We start from the raw sequence: 8833 nt of genomic DNA, 5'->3' as shown, positions 1-8833 counted from the left end.
AGTCATACGCACCATGATTGCAGTACAATTCTAGTGCTTTTTATAGTAGTATAAATCACCATTCACTTACAGATTCTGATGAACTTCTTACGTCTTTCATGAATGAAAGAAATCATACAGATTTGACATGACAAGCTGAAATACTCCTTATAGGTAAGCTTATGTAATTCATGAAGAATGTAACTATGAGCAAACCTGCACAACTATAGGCCTCTGAGTTTTGCTTCAGGTTCCTCATGGACCTGGCTCAGATGGGAAGATGTTCCTCAGCTGTTCGATTACTTGCTGCAGCTGCAGTACGGTGTCCTGCTCATGATCCAAATCTTCACCTGCACAACGTTAAATAAACAAGGCCTCAACTAAATGCATCACAAGTTTACAGGAACATATAAGCCTTATTTAAAGTCACATCTCTTTGAATCCCATTATGGGCCCATGTTGGCAGGATGACAGCAAAGCTGCAAGGTTAATCCAGGTGATACCTGCAGCTTCTGTGTCTGTGGTCTCTCTGCTGGGAGGCTCCCCCTGGTGGCCACCCCCTGACACAGGAGAGGATAGAGTGGCCTCCGAGTCGTCTTTGGGCTGGTAGACGTGACAAAATGATGATGAGAGAGCAAGAAATCCTAATAAAAACAGTTCAGAATAGCATCCAACCGCATTACTCTATCTTTTCTGCAGTATGAACATACCCGTTCAAAGGTTTGGGGTTATATTTTGTTTTTAATCAGCAAGGATGCATTAAATTGATAAAAACTTACAGTAAAGATATGTATAATGCTACAAACAATTCCTCTTTCAAATACATTTTAAACCATTATCAGTTTATTAAAGAATTAGTCATTTAAATCAGAAAACATTGCAATATTTTACAATTATATTGCTACTTTTACTGTACTTTTTACTGCGTTGTTGAGAGACTTATTTCTAAACATTAAAAATAATCAAGCACACCATATTTTAAGGTCCAATTCTCACTATTAACAAACCATTAACTATGACTTTTTCCTCAATAAACTCTTAATTTGCTGCTTATTAGTAGTAAAGTTGTTAAGTTTAGGTATTGAGTAGGATTAGGGATGTAGAATATGATCATGCAGAATATGTGCTTTATACGTATGAATAAACAGCCAATATATTAATAATAACCATGCTAATAAGCAACTAATTAATAGTGAGAATTGGTCCCTATACTAATTAATCTTACCAACCCCTTTTGAGGATATTACATAGTTCTTTTTCTAAATTTCATTTAATTTTTCATTTTAATTTAATGTTTTTTTTTATAAAATGATTAAATTAATTAAATTATTCATATTTAGTTTTAAATACTTATTAAATATATAATATAAACAATAGTGTAATATATATACTGTACATAGCATGTGTATACCAAACAATTATGCATAATATTATACTAATAAATATTGGATAGTATATAGTATATACTGTGCAATATGCAGTATGCTAACCATGTTTTAAACTGAAAACATTGTTGTTGGGTTCTCTGATGAGAAAAACAGTCACAAGTTTTCAAATGCTGCCAAAACTCCAAACTTCGGCGTTTATCAACCAGGGATTTGGCCCCTTTTTCATACATTACAAAGGCAGTGTATTTTCTTGAGGGATGAAACAAACTGATAAGAAACTCAGAGATGATTCACTTCTCTTTTTTTCATTTCACAGGCAGATGAGTTGAATTGAGGCTGTTTGCATGAATACCTCAAATTTATTCTGAGTTAAACTCTTTTATCGCTTTACAGAGATGTCCACAGAGGTACGAGTGTAACTTTCCCAGCGACTTTCTAGGGGTGCAGAATGAAGAGTTCAGATCTCCATAATCCCAGCACATTATTGCTTCCCCCATGACACATCTCTCGTTAGTTTTTGTAGGTTAAGTCGATCTCTCTCCCCCCTGTTCCTTCCCTCTATTTCCGTCCAATTCCTTTTCACCTACAGCCACAGCCTCAGTGTTTTTGCTCTGCTTTCTCATTCCATCCAGCCTGTCAATCATATCTCTGCAGCACTATCTTTCTTTTTTTCTCCACAACCACCTCTTATCCTATTCACTCAGCACTGCCTGAGCTTTTCTTTTCCCTCCTCAGCCTGCTTCCTGTCTTTCTTTCACTAAAGAAAAGGATCCTATTGCTGCCCACTCTATTCTGTCCATCCCACTCCTTAAGCTCTATGTACGTCAGCTCAAGAAATTACTTGCTTTCTACCCACTCCACCTGAAAGATTCCATCTCCATCAATGGTGTTCTTCCCCATATATAATCTCTCTCTACCTCTTCCTTCCCATCGTTGCAATTTACCAGAAGCAATTCACCAGAAGTTAGTATGTCTTCCTATAGTCTCTCCATCTCTTTTCAGTTCTCAATAATAGCTGTTCTTAAAAAAAACTTTGTTCCCACATCTCTTCTGCTTTCACCTGAGACATGTCTTTTCTAGTTCTCTGTCTCCTTGTCCTTACTGAACCGCATTAGTAAGCATCTCTTGACTAGCTTTTACCCTTCTACATGTGGCACATCAAGGCACATCATATAATACGGTCTATCCCCCTCTGTTCAGCCGTCTTCCTACTCTTTTTGCCGAGAGCTTCAAATATGTCTTCTTTCTCTCTTCCACAGAATATTTCGTAAACTCATCTTTACTTCTCTCAAAGTAGCTGTTTTTAGAGCTCAAAACATTCCTTCAAACCCATAAACATTTAACATTAAAGTCTCCAGCGCAGAAGGCACTGATTTACCTGTTCATGTCCCTCCCTGTACATTGGTAGCAATCATACAACTCCCTATGTGCCATTCCTTCACTGTTTCTATTATAATCATCTATTCTGGCTCACACTTTAGTACTCACTGTGGGCATACTTCTCATTTTTTAGGTACATGTTTATACCTCAAAGGCTATATCTCACCTGCAGCAGTAGTTCTCTGAGTCTGCGTAGCTGGGACTCTAGTTGCTTGTTGTGGTCCTCTAGAATCTGCATGCGCGTCTCCAGGCGGGTCTTGTGCTGTCGAAGGACTCGAGCCTCGGCTAGGAGCTCCTCGTCCTGCTGACCGGCCGGTGAACCGGGACCCGACTCCAGCAGCTGGGGTGAAGCTGCTGCCTCTTCATGCTTCCACTTCAGCCGCCGATACTCGCCCTGCAGCACCCTGCGGAGGCAACATTATCACCACCATCAATATAGCTTTCTTAGCATCATCATCATTTTAGGTCATTATACATGCTAGACAAAAGTTGTTACATTGAACAAATTTGATATAATCATGTTTCTTTACTCAATTTACATTTTCTCAGTTAGCCCATACAAATTAATTTTGTATCTTAAAATTCGTAAATAGAAAAAGGTTTTTCAGTTCATTTTATTTACACAATATTTTATTTCAAATAAATATAAATGATAAAATAAATATTTGCATTTAAATTTAAATACCTTAAATATTAAATATATAAACATTGAATTTATTACTATGTAAATATTACTACTAATAAACTGAATGTAATAATTATTAATAATCTGATCATTATTTGAATTATTAAAAATAATACATTATTAATATTTATTATTTGATTTGATTATTTTCAAGTATCTGTATTGTGATAATGGAAATATGTATTATTTATTGTATTATTTTTCTTTTGTAGCATGTGAGTTCGTTTGGATTTGGGTGGGAGGGGGAATAATGTGTCCTATATATATATATATATATATATATATATATAAATGTGTGCTATATATATATATATATATAAGATATAAATATATTCCACTATCTGTATTGTGGTTTATGGAAATATTTATTACTTTGTTATTTCTCTATTTGTAGCATGCGAGTTCAGGAGGATTTGGGTGGGATTAACAAGAGGGTAGAATATATTCTTGTTGAGAAATTATTACAACCATCTAAACTAAAATCAAATTGAACGAAAAACTAAAGAAAAAAAAAAATAACACAAAACAAAATGTGTTTTTAACACAGCAGCCATCACTCAGCTCTTTCTATCCCAATAATGACAGCAGGAAGCCCTGATTTATTCAGGAGGTTAAGGTTGCAGATCCCCTGCAGACACTAACAATTAATCTTGCTTTATTGACCTATTACTCACCTATAACAAAGCAAGACCACATGAGAGCATGACTTAAAGGTCAGGATTTACGCCGAAGACAAAACTCATAAATGACTCACAGCTGTAACAGCAGCCTCTGGGATGAAATAAAATGAAAGGCCTAACAGACTTTTTTGTGTCTCTGCTGATGTTTGAACCGGTTTTAAGGTCTAAAGAGCACACCTCATTAATTTGACGCAGGTCAAAAGATCAATGTTTTTAACCCAGACTAACCATTATAATCATAACCACAGTTTCCCAGCAACAAATCTTATCTCAGCCAATTAAAAACTTTTAGCTCTATCTTAATCCTCTGAAATGCTGTGAAATTTAAAGGGCCAACACAAAGTGCAGTCAATCACTGCCAGAAGCCAAGAGTCACAATTACAAAGACAAATCACTTTACCACAATTATTTAAAACAAGGTCAGCATCACCCTCAGTAAAACCATTGTTTCATTTCTCAACAAAATTATTTCAGTATTTATAAACATCTTTAAAATAAGATGCATTTACTTTGGCATTTAGACTTGTTTTATTATATTTCTTATCTCTCTGTCTGTCTGTGTGTCTGTGTGTGTGTGTGTGTGTGTGTGTGTGTGTGTGTGTGTCTGTGTGTCTGTGTGTCTGTCTGTCTGTGTGTGTGTGTGTGTGTGTGTGTGTGACCCTGGAACACAAAACCAGTCATAAATTTAAATTTATACATCAGAAATTTATACATCAACTGAAAGCTGGATAAATAAGCTTTCCATTGATATGGTTTGTTAGGATCGGACAATATTTGGCTGAGATACAACTATATGAAAATCTGAGAATCTAAGGGTGCAAAAAAATCTCATCACCAAAAACCAATGATTTGTACATTCACTATATGGGTAAAAGTATTGGGACACCCCCTTTCTTTAGAACAGAAGGCGGCACTTCCAAAACTGTGGCAACAAAGATGGAAGCATAATTCCAGTATTTAAAAACTGTATTTCCATCTCTGTTGCAACCGTTTTGAAAGTGTCTAAATTTTTTTTTTAAATAACCTTTTAAAATAAAAATGTATTATTATTCGATAATTTTATTATTTTTATAAAGCTTTTATTGAACTATCAACAAAAAAGCATTGGTTAGCAACCCTCTTAGCATCTTGGCAGTAAGTTTTGCATGGTTAAATATCATTCATATTTTCTTTATAAAATCAAAAATTCTAGTTATTTTTGGAATTCAGATTAGTGCTGCACAATTCACATATTTCAGCTTCAAGTGTGAACATGCCCCTGGCATGATTCCCTGGCTGTGCCCTCACCTGTTCTCATTCTCCAGGCGTTGGAGGGTGCACTGCAGCTCTTCTCTGTCCTGGCAGTCCAGGTGGGCCAGCAGGTGGCCGTGGGGGGAGTCCTGCTCGAGGGCGGGGCTGGAGTGACGTAGGAGGTACTGATCTTCATCCCTGAGTCCCCCCACACAGGAGACAGTGCACACTGAACACATTAGCGGTGCCACGCAGCAGCAGACAAAAACACACAGCGCCAAGCGTGCACACACAGCAGCAGGTACATAAGCCAAAAGCACACAATGCAGCAGTGGCATATCATCACAGAACACATGCACGCATATTTTGTATAAACTGCGGATGGAGTGTTTAGAGTGTATGCAAACACAGACTAACGCACACCATCATCCATAAAACAAACAGCAGTGTATATGCTGAACAAGAGGTGATCATACAAACACGCACACTTTTGGTAATCCAAACACTCTCCTTGCCATCAAATACAACAAGCTAAATAGGCACAGCTAAAATACAGGCACACAGGAGCAAAAACAAATTATCACTGCACACAGGAAGCACTGAAATAATCACGGCTCTCACATTAGTCACATCAATAATAAAAACTAGCTATTTTCATGCACTCTGATGTAATTATTCAGGTGCCATTACATTGGCTATCAGTAAACAAAGGGCACTTATAGACCGCTGGACGGGGAAGATTTGGTAAAAGAAACGGAAGTGGCAAAATAGATATACTACATTACTCACTGATGCACTGTCTCTCTCTTTTAAAGGAACAGTTCTCACAAATATTATGAATTGGATATTTACTTTATATTTACTCTTTTCCTCATGGGCGTAGCTTGTAAAATCCTTTAGTCAATAAAGATTTTACAAATGATTTTTTAAAGAAATAACATGTTGAACTATAAAGTAAATATGCATTTAATGTAGTTATGTTAATGCATTTTAAATTGTTATTTTGCAATGTTACAGGTAAATTAACAAATCAAATCAAACTTACTAATGCCTCCCTCAATCTCATTTGCATAAGAAGTGGTCACGTGACAAATCTGCATTTTGACAGAGATTATCTTACGGATAGCATTCTACTGCTTTCCTGATAAAATATAAACTGATATTCAGCGATTTTTACAACATACACCAATTGCATCAATTGAAAAGAAATTTAAAAAAAAAAAAAAAAAAATGGCAATGCCATGCTTGTTGCTTGATATATCAGAGGAGGAACATTTACAGCCAAAATTTTATTTAATTTACACAGAACCAAATTTAAAGGGATAGTTCACCCAAAAATGAAAATTCTGTCATTAGTGACATCAGTGGTTCAACCTTAATTTTATGAAGCTACGAGAATACTTTTTGTGTGCAAAGAAAATCCGCCCAAATATAATGTATTTCATAAAGTGTAATCACTGATGTCACATGGACTATTTTAAATATGTCTTTACTACGGTTCTAGGCCTTGAACATGGCAGTTGTGTTGCTGTCTATGGAGGGTCAGAAAGATCTCGAATTTCATCAAAAATATCTTAATTTGTGTTCCAAAGATGAACGAATGTCCTACGGATTTGGAACGACATGTTGAGTAATTAATGACAATTTTCATTTTTGGGTGCATATCCCTTTAAACATAAATTTGTACAATATAAATTGCTTAATCATTTATTTTCAGTGAGATTTACTAAACTTAAAGTGCTTGTGTGCCTACTTTGTGCGTTTAACATGAATCATGTCCAACAGATGTCTGTTTTAATATGTAATGTTTTAGCAATATGTAATTCACGCCTTGATTTATATGTAATAAATGTCCACTTTGAGACAGTTGACAAACATGTTTATAGTGCATTATTTTCAGCGTATAACTTGCTAAGTTAAGCACAGCAATTCATGTGTTATGTATCTGGCTGCCATGACAACCTCATGCACTTGCTGCTGATCTAGTCGTGATATTGAATTACACAGACTGAATTTTTAGCTTTGCAATAGAAACACTATGTGTTTAAAAGTTTTATATTTTATAAATATATAAAAATATATATAGTATAAATATATATATATATATATATTTTTTTTTTTTTTTTTTTCGGTTTTTACTCTGTGAAACAAATAGTATTATTAATTTATAATTAATTACTATTCTATTCGACGACAAGTCTTCCCAATAAATACTAATTCTCTTCGGTTATGAGTTTGACTGTGAATTGTTCTTCTTAGATGAACCTTTTCAAAGAATCAGTTGATCCCGTTCACAAAACGGCTCAACGATCTGGTCATAATTAACATTTGTAATGAAGATTATAAGTGAAAAACAAAAATTTTAGCGTGTTGCTAATGGTTATTGCATGGCTTTGGAAGACTTGGAATATAGTGCATGAGTCATGTGGACCAGTTTTATTATGGTTTAATTGTCCTTTTGCATGCTTTTTAAAGCAGGATAACTCATTGTAATTGCATTGAAAAGAGACTCTTTTGTGTTGCAGGGAAGAAAGAAAATCAAAGCTTTGGAACGGCATGAGGACAAATGTATTTTTGGGGTGAACTATTCCTTTAAATTTCCTTCTTTCTCTCACTCACTCACAGAGTCATTTCCAGCACAAAACATGCGCAGTCATGACTCTGGGCTGTGATGACCTGACCTCTTTTATAAGATTTGATTTTGTGCAGGCTCACCTAATTTCACCTATATATGCTCGTATTTCAGTGGCTTTCCTTTTCCGCTGTCCTGCAGCTCTTAACATCTTGTTCGGTAGCATTTCAACAGCCCAATCTCTCTCTTTCTCTCTCCCTCCTGTCAGCATCTAAGCCTGCTCTATTCATCCCTACTGTAGCTCCTTAATCACACAGACTTAATACGACGGAGGGTGAACGCACACATTGCCATGGGTCATTTTCATTATCTTTTTTAATTAATGTGACTGCCCAGCCCCACCAAACATGGAGGCATGCATGCATGGCCATGCGCACATCCACACACCCATGCACAGCGGCTGTGACAGATTCCAGTGTGTGTGGGAGGTGGTGTACTCACAAACTTTCATCCGGAGAGAGACTGTCGGTGAAAAAGGAACAGCTCTGGTTCTCCATTTCTGCCAACCTGAAAAGAGCAAGTGAAATGAAAATGTCATTTTACGGAGCACGGGTCACAACATATAAAAAGGCGTACAAAGGCAAAGTCTCTGTGCACTGTAATTTGTTTGCTGTGGCAAGGACGGTAGCTTTAAACAAGAGGCATAGGAATGGAATAGCACACGGTTGGCAGAGGAAAAGAAGACGACAGCTGTCGAGACATCGCAGCGACTGCATAAGAGACACCTTAGAGCAGTTTCTCCAACCTAAAAATCACATGTTGTTATTCTACCCTGACTTTTCAGATACCGTGCACGGCTAACCTGGGTGGCAAACTATCATGCAACACCAAAGCTGTGCCTCCTGGCTTCACCCTCTTT

General features: G+C 36.4%; 1 pseudogene across 1 annotated transcript in view; it reads right to left on the bottom strand.

Moving 5' to 3' along the window:
* Nucleotides 1-8833, bottom strand: part of LOC306853034 (dystrophin-related protein 2-like) — a 128058-nt pseudogene that overhangs the window by 4463 nt on the left and 114762 nt on the right. The window contains exons 19-23 of the transcript in view: nucleotides 8416-8481; nucleotides 5400-5540; nucleotides 2914-3151; nucleotides 483-582; nucleotides 196-329 (exon numbers count right to left, since the gene is read on the bottom strand). The product of the transcript in view is annotated as a dystrophin-related protein 2-like (transcript). The remainder of the gene's footprint in view (nucleotides 1-195; nucleotides 330-482; nucleotides 583-2913; nucleotides 3152-5399; nucleotides 5541-8415; nucleotides 8482-8833) is intronic.

Source organism: Barbus barbus (genome assembly GCF_936440315.1).
Source record: "Barbus barbus genome assembly, chromosome: 33".
In the NCBI taxonomy this organism is placed as follows: domain Eukaryota; kingdom Metazoa; phylum Chordata; class Actinopteri; order Cypriniformes; family Cyprinidae; genus Barbus; species Barbus barbus.
This window is presented reverse-complemented; position numbering and strand designations above follow the sequence as displayed.